The sequence below is a fragment of the Musca autumnalis genome, unplaced genomic scaffold (assembly GCF_047663935.1).
Source record: "Musca autumnalis isolate F117 unplaced genomic scaffold, ASM4766393v1 scaffold_1, whole genome shotgun sequence".
NCBI lineage: Eukaryota > Metazoa > Arthropoda > Insecta > Diptera > Muscidae > Musca > Musca autumnalis.
This window is the reverse complement of record NW_027411644.1, coordinates 81,664,361-81,685,188: the sequence shown is the minus strand read 5'-3', so window position 1 is coordinate 81,685,188 and position 20,828 is coordinate 81,664,361.

Here is a 20,828-nt window from a genome sequence, read left to right as displayed (position 1 = left end):
TTTTTCCAAATATTATTGGTAGATAAATAAAATTCGCACTTAAATGATTAGCAGTTAAAAGTGTAATTTGCATTGAAAATTTCTCAAAAATGCAAATATTTTAGTTTTTTGGCAGGAAAATCAAATTCGCACTAAAACGATTGGCAGCAAAGTCAAAACTACTGTAACTCCTAAATTCTACCAGTAAATATAAAAAATACTAGTGGATAACGCCATGATATCCACACGTTCACCCTGCGTAAATTAATTCTCTACTAATACCATTTTCTTTCCATAAATTACTCAATAAAATCGGAGTGGAAAATTGAAGCCGTGATTTTAAAATGTTGTGAAGTAGGAAACAAAGGAAAGGACCTCAACATTCCATGTAAAAAAAATAAATGTTAAGATATTTCTAAGGTTTTGTTATAAGTTATTTTATAAATGATACGCCCAAAAATATATGCGATTATTAATATATCCATTGTTTTACACATATATTAAATCTAATATATTGTCAAAAAAGTTCTAAAAACAAGAGCCATTGTAATTAAAAATAGTAATGAAATTATTTAATCAATAATATAAGTCTCAAATAAGGTTTATATCATTGCTAAATAAGAAATTTTCGCTAAAATTAACTTTCGGCCATTCGGGCCATGAAACAGACATCCCTTTCGAATAAAATTATGCAAAAATTACATCCGACAAAATCCGATTCTTTGAGACACAACCACATTATCAAAAACATTTTGTAAGGAAAATGCAAGTTTTCTGATTTTGCCTCAGTTTTCCAATTCACTTTATTTGACGGCCTATTGTTATATTTGTCAAAAGGTTGTCGAAAACACTTAAAACAACAACAAAAACACTTAAGACTTCGAAACTTAAATAATTTTGCCGATAGTTAATGCCACGATTTTGATAGGGGTGTGATATTGCTATATTATGTATGATAAATTTAACCTACAAACGTTGTAATCTTAGACATAATTAGTGACTCTTTCTTGATTTGGTTGGTAGATGTTTCACGTCAAATAAATCGAGAAAGAAAACCGTGGGTACAAATATAACTAAAGTTTGAATTAAATTTATTTCAAATTCAAACGAACTATGTGTCCGCTTCAGAGAGGTTATTAAAGAGGGACTATTGAAAACAAAAGTACCGTCCCAGTAAAATTTTCCATGAGATGCCATGATTTCACTGGATCTTTTGCATTGGTTCAAATGAAGTCGTGAAAGATCCGATCTTTTCATCAGCATTTGAACCCATTCGAAGGAAGTCGTGAAAGATACGATCGTTTCATCAACATTTGAACCAATTCAAAGGAAGTCGTGATAGATCCTATCTTTTCCTCAGCATTTGAACCCATTCCATCGATTCAATAGAGATGAATTTTGTGTTTTTATTTTTACACATGTATATATTCTTTTATTTATCTAAATATGTACGTTTAAAGCAATGTAAAATTTATTATGCTAGGAAGTCCCAATCATTGAGCTAAAAGTAGAGTCGGACTGCACTCTTTGGTATTAGTCGTGTTCCTTTACGTGCCTGAGGTTACCAGTTTTTACCCGCAAAGTGTTTCCTTACTTTTAAAAGCATACAATTTATATGAGAACAGTTCACCACTTTTACCATTTTTGCAACAATTACCATTTTAAAAAGTAAAGGAACATAGCAATTATAGTTCTGTTCCAGATATAAAAAGTTTTTACAATTTTTACCACTTTTACACATTTTGCGTTCCCGTACACAAAATTTATATGAAAATCGTTTACGACTTTTACCACTTTATAAAGTGCGGGAACAGGACAATAAAAGTTTCCTTGCCTGCTCTAGAGAATCCTGCTCAACAAGTCGATTTGTAGATCCCTACAAAACAACAAAAATTTCCAAAACGTTGTAAAATAAAATTCACGAAATAGTAATCTGCAGTTGTAGTCAATGTCGAAATCTGCACTGCACTGATGGGAAGTAAAATCCTTTTGTAAGATGAATCAAAACCTGTGCGGAGGAAGTTAACTCTGTTGCGTGCAGCGGCGGTGTTTAGACTGCAACAGCTGGGACGGCCGTCAAGTTTCTCACTTAAATGTACAACCAGTCGCTTGCCAAACACATCGTTCCCGAAGTCTGGAAAATAGGCCAGCTACTGAAGACTGAAGCCCGAAAAGGATACCAGCAAAGGTGAATTTTACAAACCGATTTCGCTTTTGTCGCCCGTAGCAAGGACCCTTGTGGCTATAGTTCTTCCAGCAACAGAAATAACTTTCCAGTTGCCGATCAATAGCATAGGATCCGTAAGCAACACAACAACTGCGCTGAAGGCCATCTCCATATTAGCAGAGGACTCACTCAGAGCAAGCCGTGCTCATAATCTAGAAAGAGAAGCCTAACGTTACAAGAGAGAACCTCTAGATCATGGGTGCTCAGAACGGTTCGTGTATTAGTAGTGATAAGACACTCTCCCCATTACTAAGCAATGGCAAATGAGAAATAAAGAGAGAATACGTGTGGTTTGTTTTTACGCTACCGTAAGGAAGTGATCACCAATGCTCTACATCAACAAGCCTTTCAACCAGGTTTAAGTAGCATTCACACGAATGCTGTCGCAGATACAGTAAACAGTTATCATGTGAATGCGGTCCTTGGAGAACATCCACCATCTATCGCTGCTGAGAAGCGCCAGCTGTCAGGACAAACCAGAGTAGTTTTGGGTCAATACGCTCGGGATGGTGCAGACGTCAAAATTCCTATAGGGCAAGTACTGATGACACCGTGGAAAACATCTGCCCAGCATACAGCACAGGCCCCCACGACACACTGCTCCTTTTCAATTGCCCTACCAATCCTGCTAAGTAACTTAAGTTTGCAGCTTTGTGGTTACAAACCATATAAATAGCGAAATAGCCACATTCTTACGACTGATAGACCCAGAGTCAGATTAAGCAGAAAAATGAGAATACAAACATATTAACTACTGTTACAGCAACGAGAACAAACTGCAATTATAAATGTAAACTTTATGATGATAAATAAATTATAGTTATTTCATTAATTCCTTTGAATTAATAAAATAAAAAAATGAAAATCATTTTTCAATACAGCATTTTCCATTTTCCGAACAAGACGTGAAAATTACATGCCAAAAGGTTGGTGAAAATGACATGCCAACGATTAGTGAAAATGCTATTCTTGGGAATTGGTTAAGATGGCATGCCAAAGGATTGGTATAGATGCCAGCCAAAGAATTGTTGAAGATGCCATTCCATCGAGTTAGTAAAGATGACATGCTTAGGATCTGAAAATGAATTGCATCTTTTGGAGGTCACGCTCTTGTAAAAAGAATGAGTGAAGATGCTGAAAAAATGACATTCCATTTCACTTGCACCCATTCTTGAATAGCATCTTTGGCATCGAACATTTTGCTGGGGTTCTATAGGGACTATATTAGAGATGGGCGCGTGTCGTGCCGTGAGTAGTGCGTGTTCGTGCCTTCTCGAAAAACGACGTGTTTGTGCGTGTCGTGCCGGAATGCATTTTCGGCCGTGCGTGATCGTGTTTTTTTGTTCGACACGGTTTTGCACGACACGACTAAACACGATCTGCACTATGTGACACGATCGTGCTAAATTTTTGGTCTCCCTTTAGAAGTCGTGCAAGATACCTTACTAAACACGAACATCGAACAAGAAAATGACCAAAATATTTATAAAATTATTTGCTTCGTTTTTGCAGTCTGGTACTTTTTGCCGTTTTGTTATGGAGATGCCAGAGTATGAGTGAAAAAGGATGATGTTTGTTTGCCGTTTGTTTTGTTCATGAGAGAAGCAAGTACAAAAACGACTATGAGGGTTAACTCAATATACTCTCTTTGCAAATCAGATGTTTATCTGACTGTATTATTTGTTATGGTTGATGTTATTGAAAAACATCCTCTTCCCGAATTGAGAAAACTGATTGACTGCCCAAAAAACGTTGTGAAATATTTTAAACACTCGGAGCTAAACAACAAATTGTCGAAAATGTTAAAACAAAATATAAGAACACGTTGGAATTCAACATACATACTTGAGAGCATATACCAAGTTCAGAGTCAGATTAACAGCCTGTTTCTGTATGTCGAATGAAGAATGTGTGCGAATGAAACACGCCCAAACTTTAGTTTTCGAAATAATTTTACATTTGCTTTTCTTCAAAACAAAAAAAAAATTGAAAAACATACAAGAGTTTGGACGTGTTTCATTCGCACACATTCTTCTTTCGACATACAGAAATTGGCTGTAAGAGTAATTTGCTACAAAAGCATGAGTTGGATCGTATATCTGACTTAAAGTTTTCATTGCTAGAACTTCTATTGCGTTTTCATAAAATATTCTCGGAAAAGTACCCTACTATGCACATTTTTGCCCTTTGGTCCAAAAAACGTTTGAAAGTCTGCTCAATTGAAAGATTTGAAAGCTAAAACTAAACAATCATTTGGTTTGTCTTTTTACGTACTGAACTTTACTGAACATTTTTTCTTCAGTAAAGTTTTGACAATTGTATAATTGAAATGTTGCTAAACATTACTGAAGAAACAATGTTCAGTAAAGTTCAGTACGTAAAAGGACAAACCTATTGCTTAAACGCTTTGTACCAACAATGACACATCTTACAGGGGCGTTTTTATTTCCGCCGTTTAACAGCTCATTTAGACTAGCCATAAATCCTTATCTGGATTTAATAAATCCAGTAGAAATCTCATTGCATTTAGATATACCTTTTCGAGGATTTAAATTTCAATCAGCTGATTTTTGTTCATTGCACAATTACCATCAGCCCATCCGATCAAATTTGAAACGTCAGAAGAAGTTGTTGTAAATTGAACTCGTCTCAAAAACCATACCGCAAATTACAAATTTATTGTTTAATATTGAAAATGTTAGCTTATTATGATACTAATGCTAACTAATGAGCAAATAAAGAATTATTTTATCGTTTAAACATTGCAAATATTTGTCTTGGTATCAAATCAAATTTGTATATCAAATCAAATTAAGTTTTTTCGTATCGTTTACAAATTTTGACATTTTAAATTATTTTTGTAATGGCAATTCACCGATGAATCTACCTTGTTTCTTGTCCCAGCTTGCAACTTTTTGTATTTTCTAGCAACATGTTGCAAAAAACAGAATTGTATACGAGGATTTATGCCGGATTTAAAATAAATCCACCCAATACGCGGATTTATTTTTGTGTGGGAAATCTGGTAGATTTTGACCGGATTTAGCAAATGAAACCTAATAATGCACTAAATCTGGCTAATGAAGTCATATCTAAATGACCTATAAGAATATGATTTTTTATTAGCTAATGTAAAAGCAATGTTACTTGACATACAAAGTGAGAACATATGATGAGCAGGAAATTACAATGCCACATTTACACTAATTATCAGAGTTTTTGGATCAAAATCTCACCACCTTGTGGTATACCCCTGTCTTTGTGCATTAGTTTGTAACATGCAAAAGGAAACGAGATAGACCCATAGTTCCTTTTAGGGATATACATAGAATCACTTTCTGAGTCGATTTACGCATGTCCGTCTGTCTGTCCGTCTGTCCATGTATTTTTGTAAATATATTGTCCGATTCGCATGAAAATTGGGGAAGATAGTTTTTTGGCAAAAGGACGAACGCTATTTATTTTGGTAAAAATCGGTTCAGATTTGGATATAGCCCCCATTTATATCTTCGCCCGATTTAAGGCATTTGGCATTTCCGATGTCAATGAAATTTGGAATGTGCGACGGAATTTAGTCTAGAAATAAGTGTGCCAAATTATATCGAAATCGGTTCAGATTTGAATATAGCTCTCATATATTATTTAGGCAGATTTGATGTATTTGATGCACGAAACACCCTATATTTGTCCGATTTTGATGAAATTTGGACTATCTGACGGAGTTTGGTCTACAAATGAATGTGAAAAATTATATCGAAATCTGGATATAGCCGCTATATCCAAATCTGAACCGATTACAGTTAAAATCGGTAAAACTCATCAGGGACTTAAGAAAATATCTCATATTAAATTTACGGGCTATTCAATTAAAATTGACCGAGTTATAGCAAAATCGGGGAAAGATATATATGACGGCTATATCCAAATCTGAACAGATTTTGTTTTTTCAAAAATCGGTAAAACTGATCAGTGGTCTAAGAAAATAGAGCATATTAAATTTGAAGGCTATCCAATTAAAATTAACCGAGTTATAGGAAAATCGGGAAATATATATATATATGGGGGCTATATCCAAATCTGAACCAATATGGACCAAACTTGGAATTTCCTACGCCGTCAAAAGTAATTGTACAAAAATTCATCAATCTAGGTCAACTCCTTTTATTTTTGTCCATGTTTACAAGGAAGCGGCGCCACTGTGCGGCGTCTTAATAGAGCGACGTTATAGCGTCTTTAGAGGCGACATAAATGGCTTCTTTATACATGACACTAGCAAAGTGTCCGCTACCTTATTTGAGGGAAGGAAAAGATAAATTACAAATAAGCAATATTTAATATGGAAATGGTGGACATTGAAAAATCACTATATTAATTGATATTTAATTTCACTATAAGTACTGTTCGCACCCCTTTAGCTCGAATTTCCGCCGGTATATTAAATCAACAGTGACCCAAATTTTAAATTCTATATTTATTGTTTTATCCGTTCGCTAAATTCCGTTGCACATTATTTAGAATTTCCAAAAGTGCGACTTTAAATACCAGATCCTGCTCGTGTCCTTTTAGAAAGCATTTCTTAAATCACCTCCATTTTTCAACCCTACACACCAACAGTGAATCTAAAGCAAAACAAGTAAAAAAGTGTCAGTCGGCTTTGCCGGCAGATATATACCCTCAGCCAATGTGAAGCGAAACTTTCACATCCGGACAGATCGAATGTATTTAAGGTCTCTTCAGAATTTTGTGGTCCTTTTTGGACATTTGAACTTGCCGACAAAAATCGACGACTCCAAACAATAGTATGCTAAGTCGACTTAGCATGTTTTCAAGTTCTTTACATTTTTATATTTAACGTCCTTTAACTTAAATTCTGTCAAATTTTGGTAATAATCGGACAATCCGAACAGAAGTTATAAACAAATATTTACTTAGCATAGTTCTGAAGGTCAAAGAAATTTCCAAACTTTTAGAGCTTGTCCTGCAAAACTCACTGTTCAGAATTAGCAAACTGTTATTTGGAGGTGTCGAACGTCCTTTAACTTAAATTCTGTCAAATTTTGGTAATGATCGGTCAATCCGAACAGAAGTTATAAACAAATATTGACTTAGCATAGTACTGAAGTTCAAAAAAATTTCCACACTTTGAGAGCTTCTCCTGCAAAACTCACTTTTTAGACTTAGCATACTATTATTTGGAGGTGTCGAAATGTGGATTAGGAATTAACTGCACTAAGACACAAATGTTGAACTTTTGTAGGGCAGGTACCCTTAGGGAGGACCGATATGGGCCATTTTAGAAGTTAAACTAAATTTTGATAACATATTAGGAGATCCTAAGTTTGGACCAAATTGGTTGCCCCATTCAAGTGATATCGCCCTAGCAATTTAGTGACATTTTTTAAATATTGGGGAGAAGTACCGAAAGTTGTGGACCGGTATTGCCCATGAAACTAAGTATGGATATAATATGACGAAGACCAAATGTTGGACCAAATCGGTTGAACAGTTCGAGAGTTATCGTGCTCTCCGACCGCCACATATGGTGACATAGGGTTTTTTACACCTTTCGGGCTGTTTTCCCAAGAATAATGGACCTGCCCCTGAAAAAACTTTTACCGTCGTAATGGAGTTAGCGAATGCAAATCGCTCCAACAAAAATCAAAGTGATTCGAGAGCAGGTCTTAAAGTGAACTTATCCGAAATTTTGTGTGAGACGTACCAGAAGGAGTAGACAAATATAGTCCATATTCGAACCTGATCTATATCTGTTAGATATATTAGGATGTGCAAGGTATTGATTACATCGGTCACTCCCTTCAAGAGTTATCTTGCGCAAAATTTTTCAGAACATTTTTGAAGTTTTGTGGGGGAGGTACCTGAAGGAGTGGACCGATATAGCCCATCTTCGAACTTAAACTATGTTTTGAGTTATCTTGGTGGAGGTACCTGAAGGAGTGGACCTATATGGCTAATTTTCGAACATAAATCGAATCTGGACAAAATATTTCGATACCCAAAATTTGAACCGAATCGATTGATCCGTTCGAGAGTTATCGTGCGCACCAGCCAGCCAGACAGACAGGCAGACGGACGGACATTGCTAGATCTACTCAAAATTGTCTGAAACGGATATCGTACAAACATACTTGGGGTCTAAAACCATTATTTCGATGAGGCACATTTTTGGTCGCATCAAAGTGTAAATACCCTCTTTAGCCTAAAGGCTGAGGGTATAAAAATGTAAAGAACTTGAAAACATGCTAAGTCGACGTAGCATACTATTGTTTGAAGGCGTCGAAATATAGTCCACATTCGAACCTGATCTGTATCTGGTAGATATTACGAGAATGTGTAAAGTATGGACCAAATCGGTCACACTCATCAAGAGTTATCGTTTGCACAATTTTTCCGAACATTTTTGGAAATACCGGAAGGAGTGGACCGATATTATCCATCTTTGAACTTGAACTAAGTTTGGACAAAATATTACGAAAGACAAATTTTGGACAGAATCGGCAGATCCGTTCGAAAGTTATCTTGCGCTCCAACCACTACACACGGTGTCATAGGGTTTTTTGTAACTTTCAGGCTAGTTTCTCAGGAAGTATGGACTTACCCCTAATGAAACTTACAGAGTCGTATAGAGGACAGTGAATACAACTTGCGTAAACAAAAATCAAAGCGATTCGAGACCATGTCCTAAACTGAACTTTTCCGAAATTTTGTGTGGGAGGTACCCGAAGGAGTGAACCGATTGAGTCCATATTGGAACCTCATCTAAGTTTGGTAGAAATTACACGATGTGCAAAGTATGGACCAAATCGGTTATTCCCTTCAAGACTTATTGTGCGCACAAGTTTTGCGACAATTTTTGAACATTTGTGGGGGAGGTAACGGAAGGAGTGGACCGATATAACCCATCTTCGAACTTAAATCAAATCTGGACAAAATATTTCGATACCCAAATTTTGAACCGAATCGATTGATCCGTTCGAGAGTTATCGTGCGCACCAGCCAGACAGACAGACAGACGGACGGACATTGCTAGATCTACTCAAAATTGTCTGAAACGGATATCGTACAAACATACTTGGGGTCTAAAACCATTATTTCGATGAGGCACATTTTTGGTCGTATCAAAGTGTAAATACCCTCTTTAGCCTAAAGGCTGACGGTATAAATAGGGATTACATCTCCCTACGCCCTACACGAAATTTAGTAGCATTTGCTATGTTCGTATACTTATAGTACGTACATCTAGCTCTATCCTATTATGAATACCAAATTTCGTTCCATTTATGTACACCTCGTATCCTCATAATTCGTATTTCCAAAACAATACAAAATACAAAATGTACAATTCTAACTCTACCCGTATACCCAATATTAGATTTACTTAGTACTTTTCGTATACATACTTATGGTACGTATTTCCATAACCATATCCATATCTCAACTCTATACGCCAACAGCGACTATAATAACACATTCCAACTCCACTCTCTAACAGTAATTTTAATTTCAAATTGCAGGATCCAGCTCTATCCATTCACTCAGATGCAAATAGTACGAACTAATAAAACTACCTCAATCCAAATTTAGCACTTTTCGTGACCATAAGTACGAATTTCCAAAACTACCTCAATCGTACACTCCAAAAATAAACCTAATTCCAAATTAAAGGATTTCAGCTCTATTGGTTCACTCAAATCGATATTGTACCAAATTTAGTACCATTTAGTACTTTTCCTACAAAGAAGTATGAATTTGCAAAACTACCTCAATCCTACGGTCCAAAAGTAAGCTTAATTTCAAATTTCTGGATTTTAGCTCTATTGGTTTATTCAAATATGTTGGTACATATTGTACCAAATTTAGTACCGTTTAGTACTTTTCGTTCACAGAAGTATGAGTTTCTAAAACTACCTTAATGCTACACCGCAACGGTAATCTTAATTCCTAATATCAGGATTCAGCATTTTCAGTTCAACCAAATCGAAATTGTACCAAATTTAGTACCATTTAGTGCCTTTCGTGTCCATAAGTACGAATTTCTAAACCTACCTCCATATCTCAATCAATTTTCGGATTTCAGCTGTATCCATTCACCACAATCAAAATTGTAACAAATTTAGTACCATATAGTACACGTAAGTGAGAACTTCCGAAACCACCATATCGCAATTCTACACACCAAAAGCAATTTTAATTTCAAATTTCAGGTTTCCAGCACTATCCGTTCGCCCAAAACCAAGTCGTACCAAATTTAGTACCATTTCATAATTTTGGTACACAAATCTACCCTTTCAAAAACGCCTTCTTATATCAACCGAACTTGTCATCCTTGATTCTTACTCCAAATTACAAGCTTTATGCGTTTACAAAATACGAAATGGTACCAAATTTAGTACATTTTAGTACTTTTCGTACATTTATATTTCGAATTCTAGTTTAAGCCGTTGGGCTTGGGTGTTGATTATCAGTCAGTCAGTTAGCCATCATTACTCAACTTTTTTATAATACGACATAAATTGTTTGTTTTATTGATAACTGTAAGTCGTCTTTATAAATGACATTAAGGCGTCTTCGTAGACGATGTAAAGGACGTCCTTTTAGACGGCCTAAAGGGCATCTTTACAAACGACCAAAGGGGCGTCTTTATGAACGTACTAAACCGCGTCTTTAAAAACATAATAAATAGAAGACCTAAAGGGCGTCTTTATATACGACCTAAAGGACGTTTTTATAGACGACCTTAAATACGTTTTTTAGACGACCTAATAGGCGTCTTTATAGACAACCTAAAGCGCGTTTTTATAAACGACATGAGGGCATCTTAATAAACGCACTAAATGCGTCTTTATAAACGTGCTAAAGGGGTCGTTATAAACGTGCTACAGGCATACGACCTAAAGGACGATGACTTTAAATACGTCTTTATAGACGACCTAAAGGGCGTCTTGGTAGACGATTTAAAGGGCGTCTTCATAGACGATCTAAGGGGAGTCCTTATTGACAAGTGCTCATTTATAGACAACCTAAAGTGTGTCTTTACAGATGACCAAATTTCCGGATTTCAGCTGTATCAAATTGTATCAAATTTAGTACCACTTAGTACACGTAAGTGCGAACTTCCTAAACTAATTTCAATTTTCAGGTTTCCAGCTCTATTCTTTCGCTCAAATCCAAGTCGTACCAAATTAAGTACCTTTTCAAAAACGCCTCCTTATATCAACCGAACTTCTCATCCTTGATTCTTACTCCAAATTACAAGCTTTATGCGTTTACAAAATACGAAATGGTACCAAATTTAGTACATTTTAGTACTTTTCGTACATTTATATTTCGAATTCTTGCTTCAGACGTTTGGCCTGGGCGTTGATTATCAGTCAGTCAGTTTTTTTATTGACAGCTGTAAGCCGTCTTTATAAATAACATTAAGGCGTCTTCGTAGACGATGTAAAGAACGTCCTTTTAGGCGGCCTAAGGAGCACCGGCGTTTCGACCAGCGGCTGCCACCTCAGTGTACATTTGTCTGTATTTGTATCTTTTTTCTGTATTGGGAGCAGCCTATCCCAGAATGACTGCTCCGGACGTGCTCGATTTTTTCACATCCATATACACCACAATCAAACTTCGGCGAAATGAGTAAAAATAATATAGTGGTCGCTGTGATGTAGAAAACCAAATTCCACAATAACTGCAGCTTACAGCTCACAGTGTTGCCGCGTGGACAAAAATCAAAAAATGTGATGTTAACTTTTACATATGTTTATTTTGTTTTCTTAAAGTAAACACATCCGATACAAGGAATCTGAAAGAATTTTGTCGATATGTGAATCCATAATGAAGTCATAGCTCTTTAAATATGAAAAATATTTCCCAGGTAATCTAAGGCGATAATCATATGAAAATTAGACGACATTTAAAACAACATTTTCTGAAAATTTTGTTGATAATACTAAAAGTTTTGGATGGGGATTTGATGAGTGGGCTATAAATATAACGTTTTAGTACAAAAAGTTGACATTAACTGCACATGGGCAATGTACCGTTATCAAGAAATCAAAATTTAAATTTGATAAAAAAATTCAAAATTCTTAATATTTAGTAGAGCAGATCTTTTGATTGCCACCTATTGCCACCTTGGCTCCTGTTTTCCATTAATTGGACATCTCTTCCAAATCAAAAGGTGTAAAAACATTGTGCCCATACCTGCAACCTTCTGAGATATATCGGTTCAGATTTTATATAGCCCCCATATATATCTTTTCCCGATTTTGCTACAACTCGTTCAATTTTGATGGAATAGCCTTCAAATTTAGTATGTGTTATTTTCTTAGGCCTCTGAGTAGCTACACCGATTTTTGGAACAATCGGTTCAGATTTAGATATAGCCCCTATATATATATCTTTCCCCGATTTTGCTATAACTCGGTCAGTTTTAATCGAATAGCCTTCAAATTTAATATGCGATATTTTCTTAGGCTCCTGAGTAGTTTCACCGATTTCAGCAAAAATCGGTTCAGATTTGGATATAGCCTCTATATATATCTTTCCCCGATTTTGCTATAATTCGCTCAATTTTTGATGAATATCCTTGAAATTTAACATGGGATTCCTCAGGCACCTGTTCAGTTTTACCTTTGACCTAGGTTGATGAATGTTTGCATAAGTACTTATGAGGGCACAGTCCTAAGAAAAGCAACCCATGTTAAATTTGAAGGTTATTTTTCAAAAATTGACCGATTTATAGCAAAATCGGTGAAAGATATATATGGAGGCTATATCTGAATCTGTACCGATTTTTGCGAAATCAAATCAAAATCGGTAAAACTGAACAAGGGCCTGGGGAAACGCCCCATGTTAAATTTGAAGACTATTCATCAAAAATTGAGCGGTTTATAGCAAAATCGGGGAAAGATATATATAGGATATATATAGACCTGAACCGATTTGTACGAAAATCGGTGAAACTTCTCAGGAGCCTAATAACATATTACATATTAAATTTGAATGCTATTCGATTAAAATTGCCCGAGTTATAGCAAAATCGGGGAAAGATATATATGGGGGCTATATCCAAATCTGAACCGGTATGTTAATATTTTTCATTCCTGTGACCTCATAAGTACTTGTGCCAAAATTCATCAACCTAGGTCAACGCCTTCTATTTTTGTCCACATTTGTATGGAAGCGGCAACACTGTGCAGCGTTATGATGGTTACAACGTACTCACTAAGGATCGCACCAGAAATGGAGTGGGGGACTATCTTTTCCGTTTCACCATTCTGTTCACCGTGTACCCCACGTTATAGGTCCAACAATAGCCCGCTGGAAGGTCATAGCAGCCTGATCTAGGGGGACTTTAATGCTCATCATGAGTTGTAACATTCGGTAAATAACGTCCAGAGGGTTAGAGCGCTTACTGAGCATCTTCATAGCTCTACATTTTGGCATAGTTCGCTAGATATATCCTTCAGATTGCCCGGTTTGACAAATAGCTTCAGCTGGCAATACATCCTTTCTTTTGGGTTTGTCTCGGAGAGTTCACAAATCACTGCCTTAAAGAATCGTTCTTCATCATGACAATGCGTACTCTCATACATCGATTCAAACCAGCACCTGTTTGACCGGACAAAACGTGGAATTGATGGGTAATGCGCCGTACAGCCCTGACTGGGTAATAGGTTTTTAGGGTTTTTTTCAGTTTTTTTTTTTCACGATTTTGCTTGGAAACCGCAAGTGTGAACTTTGACCGCCATTTACTTATTGTTTATTGATTTTTCTCATCTATGGACATTGTGGTTTCAGAATCCCCAAAAACTTCCCAGGTGTAAGCACCTTCCATTTAAAGTTGGTTCAGGAGCACCGTGTTAAGTATATGATCGAATTGCCATTACAAAATACACTAAGAAAACATACAGCTAACGGGAATTCCGCAGCACGATAAAACACTATTTTTAAATAAAATATGCTGTTACCTCCTCCTTCAGAATGCATTATAATATTTTGCAATAGGTATTAGTTTCGCGATATTTTGAATATATTTACTTGAATGTTGTATGTTGTACTCACTACAAAAAATTTTACTCAAATGTTTCGACTTTTGGGGCTATACTTAACCCTTTCGGTGATTCTATGCCATATAGCTAGCCAGTTTTTGAAGCCCGTTTTAATAATTTTGTACTTTTCTCTGAAGTGTTATCAAAAATAAATCGACAAAATTTTTTGATTGGTGGACCCTATACATTGTTATGTCTCAAAGGGCGAGTGCTCCTCGTTCGACATACAATTTGCATGAAAATACCATCTTATAATTTTATATATTTTATTAACAAAAAATATTTTTTTTTTGTTAAATTTTTGTTATTAATTTAGTAGACAATCATTGCCATAATAAGTAAAACAAAAAAAGATCCGAAATATAGTTCAATAGAGCTGCCAGATTTTTTATATTTCATACTATGCCATATGGCATAGATTTTTTCCAACGGGAATGTTTCACTTTGTTTGACTCCCAGATCATCTATAGTAAAACCCCTAGATCATCTATAAGAAGACCTCTAGATCTTGTATAAGTAGACCTCCAGGTCTTCTATAAGAAGACCACCAGATCTACCATAAGAAGACCTCTAGATCTACCATAAGAAAACATCCAGATCATGTATAACAATTTGAGCAGATTTTCTAAAATAAGTCCTCCAGATCTTCTATAAGATGGCCCCCACGTCTTCTACAAGATGGCCTCCAGCCCTTCTATAGAAAGACATTCAGGTGTTCTATAAGGAGTCCTTCAGATCTGCTATAAGAAGACATTCAGGTCTTCTATAAGAAGTTCTTCTGTTTTTCTATAAGAAGGCCTCAGTTCTTGCATAAGAAGGCCTCAAATCTTCCATAAGAAGACCCTAGGTCTTCTAGGTTTTTTTTTATAAGAAGGTCTCTTGCTCTTCTATGAGTTTTTCTATAAAAAGTTCCCCCAGCACACTATGAGAAGGCCACCTGCCCTTCTACGAGAGGATCTTCTGCTCTTCTAAGAGAAGACGTCCTGCTCTTTTATAAGAAGACCTCCTGCTAGATCTCCTGCTCTTGTATAAGAAGACCCTCTGCTCTTCTATGAGAAGACATCTTGCCCTGCTATGAGAGGACCTTCTGTTCTTCTATGAGAAGACGTCCTGCTCGTCTAAAAGAAGACCTCTTCCTCTTTTATAAGGCCTCCTGGTCTTCTATAGGATGAAATTTAATTAAAAACATGAATATTTTAGTTTTTTTCCTTTAAATACATTCTGTGCCATATGGCATAGTATCCAAAAAACCACTTTTCCAAAAAAATTAGTTTTGATTATTCATATAGTGGGCTTAAGCATATATAAAATTGGAAAAATATATTTTGCAGACCAAAAACAAAAAAGAAGCACCGAAAGTGTTAAGAAGATCGTTTTAGAATAAAGCAATAGCTAATATCTTTTTAAAAAGCTCCATCTTATAACTGTCAGATTTGCACCAAAAATTTGACATTCAGTTTTTTTATTTTTGGCCAAAAAAACACTTTTCCAAAAAAATTTTGAAAAATTAGTTTTGACTATTCATATAGTAGGCTTAAGTATATATAAAATTGGAAAAATATATTTTTTAACCAGTACTGCAACGAGAACATGACATTGTGTTGCCGTACTGAAAGAATCTTCTTTTCCTCATGCAGATGATCCCCCTGATGACATGAGGAGTAGAGGCGGGCGCGTGTAGTGCCGTGAGTAGTGCGTGTTCGTGCCTTCTCGAAAAACGACGTGTTTGTGCGTGTCGTGCCGGAATACATTTTTGGCCGTGCGTGATCGTGTTTTTTTGTTCGACACGGTTTTGCACGACTCGACTAAACACGATCTGCACTATGTGACACGATCGTGCTAAATTTTTGTCTCCCTTTAGAAGTCGTGCAAGAGACCATACTAAACACGAAAATTAAACAAGAATATAAAACTGACCAAAATATTCCTAAAATTATTTGCTTCTGGAGAGGCCAGAGTATGAGTGAAAAAGGATGACGTTTGTTTGCCATTTGTATTGGTCATGAGATAAGCAAATACAAAAACTACTCACAGTGTTAACGCAATATACTCTCTTTGCAAATCAGATGTTTATCTGATAGTATTATCTGTTATGGATGATGTTATTGAAAAACATCCTATTCCAGAATTGGAAAAACTGATTGACTGCCCAAAAAACGTTAATAGCATGAAAACGTCTAATAGCATGTGCCCGCTACTTCGTTAGCGAAAAGTTCACATTAAGAGATAGAAGGATGCAAACGGATTTTTTATGTACCCCGTTCATATTTTGGGCATTTATAAAGTAAAATATGAAAAAAATGTTCAAATTGTAAAATTCGATTTATAACCTGCCTAAAACTCATTCCACACTTAATATGTTTTATAAAACTTGCATCATTTAACTTGTCAATTCCATAAAATATCTGTCAAAAAATTACGTAAACTCCCAAAACACCTGTTTTAAGTGCAAGTGTAAAATGCGTTTAATACTAATGGTATAAAATTAAAACTTTTCGTGCACTTATTACGAGTTTCTGTAAGGCTCGAATTCCAATACCTTCGTATTAATACCAAACACATCAACAGTGACATTTATTCCAAATGTCATAATCCTTATATTAACCCTACGCACCAGCAGTGACTCTAATATCAGAATTCCAGTTTTATCCTTTCTTCCAAGTTGTACCAAATTTAGTACCATTTAGTACACATAAGTACGAATTTCCAACACTACCTCCATATCCCAATTTTACACTCCAACAGTAATCTTAATTCCAAATTTCAGGATTCAAGCTCTATCCGTTCTTCCAAATCTAAATTGGACCAAATTTAGTACTTTTCGTACTCATAAGTGGGAATTTTCAAAACTATTTCCATGTCTTTATCCTATACTCCAACAGTAATCTTAATTTCAAGTTCCAGGATACCAGTTTAAATCTTTTACCCAATTCCAAATTGTACCAAATTTAGTACTTTTCGTGCACATACGTAGGAATTCCCAAAACTATCCAAATCCTTCACTCTAACAGCAATCTTTGTTCCAGGTTTAAGGAATTCAGCTCTATCCGTTCACCCAAACCCATTTTTTACCAAATTTAGTACCATTTAGTACTTACCGTACACACGAATTTCTGAAAGTAACTCCATACATCTATCCTACACTCCAACAGCAATCATAATTTCAAATTTCAGGGTTCCAGCCCAATTGTACCAAATTTAATACCATTTAGTACACATAAGTACGAATTTCTAAACGTACCCCTATATGTCAATGCTGTAGATTAATTATAATTCCAAATTTTAAGATTCCAGCTTTATCCGTTGATCCAAATCAAATTTGTACCAATTTTAGTACTTTTCGTATACATAAGTACGAATTTTCAAAACTACCTCAAAAACTACAACTATATCTATCCTACACTCTAACAGCAATATTAGTTCCAAATTTTAGGTCTCTGCTCTTGGCGTTCACCCAAATCCAATTTGTACCAAATTTAGTACAATCTAGTACTTTTCGTATACATTAGTACGAATTTCCAAAACTACCTCAAACACCTACAATTACATCTATTCTACACTCCAACAGCAATATTAGTTCCAAATTTCAAGTTTCCAGCACTATCCGTTCAACCAAACATAAGTAAAAATTTCCCAAACCATTTCCTAATATCAACGCTACTTCCCAACCTTGATTCCCATAACAAATTTCAAGATTCTAGCTATATCCTTTCAATTTATACAACTGGTACTAAATTTAGTAACTTTTAGTACACTTATGGGTCGAATTTCCAAAAATCCTCTGGTATATCTTTCTATCTCTCCATCAGTGACCCTCATTCCAAATTTCACAATTTTAGCTCTACCGGTTCGCCTAATACAAAGGGTACAATATTTAGTACCTTTTAGTACTTATCGTACCGTTCTAGTTCGAATTTCAAAAAACCCATCCTTATCTGACACCTTCGGACCCAAAATTTCAAGTTTCTAGCTTCAGCCGTCTCGTATGGGCGTTGATGAATCAATCAGTCAGTCTGTAAGTCAATCACATTACTCTTTTATTAGTCTATATGGATGAGCAGGAAATTACAATGCCACATTTACACAAATTTTCAGAGTTTTTGGATAAAAATTGCAAAAAGACGAAAAACGAAAAAGTCTCCAATTGATACAGAAATTGATACATATTATCGAGTGCCGTATCTAGCTAGACTTATGTTTTAAACTTTTGGAAACAGTCTAATCTAAAATATTTAAAACAATTAGCCAGGAAATTTTTGGCTATACCCGTCAGCTCAGCAACGAGCGAGAGATTTTTTCCACGTCTGCATAGACTAATGAAGACATAGACGTCGGAATGCTCTAACGGAGTATGTTCGAATTGAGTGTGGTAAAAAAACTCAATATAAAATGCCAAAAAATACAAAAGACTACATGAGGCTAGAACGCGGAAAATTGAGTAATCCGTCGTCTGTATGTTCATTAGTCTATGACGTCTGGAAATATTCTCAACGAAAGACGTACTTTTGAGTTCTAACTTGGACAAAATAATGTTTTTAAATAAGAAAAGAAATTAAATAAGAAAAGAAAAATTAGAAGTACATATGAATATTTTTTGAACAAATAAATTTTTTTTTGTAATTTCGTGCGTGAGCGTGCGTGTTCGTGCCTTCTCCAAAAACGCCGTGTTTGTGCGTGAATTTGCATAAAAATGTTGGCCCATCTCTAATGAGGAGGCATCGGTTGGTGGTCAAGTGTTAATGTGGGTGTCAACTAATCACCTAATGGTGCGTAGTACTCCTCCCAGTCAGGTGTGCCAGGAGGATTCTTTATAATCTAGAGAGAGAGGAGTCAAACAATACAAGAGATAACCTCTAAAGCAGCAAGGCTATGGAGCAAGTTTGAATAGCATGCAGATGCAGTCGCAGATTCCATAGACAGCTATCGTACGAGTGAGGTTCTCTGAGTACATGGCCCATTTATCGCAGCTGAAGAATGTCAGCTGTCACCACAAACCTGAGTAATTTTGGCTCCACTACGTTTGGGATGGTGTAGTCGTCTAAATTCCTATAGGGTAAGGATTGATAATAACCTGCAAAACATTTGCCCCGTATTCTGTATACGCTCACACGACACCGTTACAACTGCCCTCCCAAACCTACTTAACTAAATTCAGTAGATTTCTGGTTGCAACTTATCGAAACATCCATTGGGGTATTGTTTTGACTGGTCTTTACCTTCAATAAATTATTTAAAGACATCTGGTCACCACCTCCTGTCATTCAATCTTAACTTAAATTTAATTCAATCTATTCGCTTGTATTTCACTTCAATATAAAATACTAGGCCAACATATAAATCTAATATTTATAAAAACTCGTGTTTCCTCTTTCAGCCAGTTGGTACCCTTTCCGGTTTCCCAGAATCCTTTTTTTGCCATAGAGACTGACATACGTTTCCTACAAGAACTTCAACTTTGGTTTTTGGAGTTGTATATATAGTTCATGGTATTATTAGGTTTTCTCCTTCGTTGTTTGTTTGTTCTGTAATTCCATTCAAAGTTTTTTCAGTTTCATAACTGAAATCATTTATTATTATTCAACATTAGCAACAACAATAAAAAGCCAAACAGCAGCTTCAGCATAGTTTTCCACGGCAAATGTTTTGCCATTTCCTTTGGAATATGAAATGTTTGTTGTAAGTTTTGTTCCATCTTCTTCATATTTTCTTGTCATTTCTGCATTTCGCCTTGCCTTGGCTTTTCGTTATTTCCTGTTCCCTTTGCCATTTGGATGTCTCGCTGTAACGCTGTCTTCTGGTAGCACGATTAAGAAATTTAAATGATATTGCAAATTAGTTTAAAAAATTCATTTAATTTTTCAATCAACTTCGAGTAACAACAACCAGAACAACAAAAACACCAGTAAAGCAGTCATCATGGCTAAATACGACTAAGAATATGACGACAATATGGAGCTGTTTTAATTACAACAGCTCCTAGTTGGTCTGAATTAGTGGCAGAAAGTAACATCAACTGCCGTTGTTATCTTTCCTGAGCTGTAATTAAATTTGTACACGTATTTGTTTTTATGTTTTTCTTTTCTTTCCCTGCTTCCGGCCAACTTTCACTGTTTCCTTCTGTCAATCTCAAAGAACACACACAGGAACACATTCATTGAAATTTTGAAGTTAAGCAATTACACTCTTAACAATCTGGAAGTTAGAATAAAAACACACTGGATTATAAGCTGTTTGGGATTAATTTTATATGGTAAAGTTGATTTGAACACGATAAAGTTTTTTTGAAGAAATCTATGAAGGAAATTGATGAGTTCTCATGGGGTTTTAAGGGTATTCAAGAGGAAATAAATCCTAAAGTGTTTAGAGGTGTTGATGAGTATCCAATGTGGACAATTAACGTGTCTACAGTCAGTGTTTCGCCTGAATGCAGGAACGATAATGAGCAGCCCAAATATCTATAAGTGGATGAAAAATGTACTGCAAAAATCCACGCCTTGAACTGTGCAAATTTGCGATTACTTCTGTATTCTTAAGTGAATTTCAACTATATCAACATT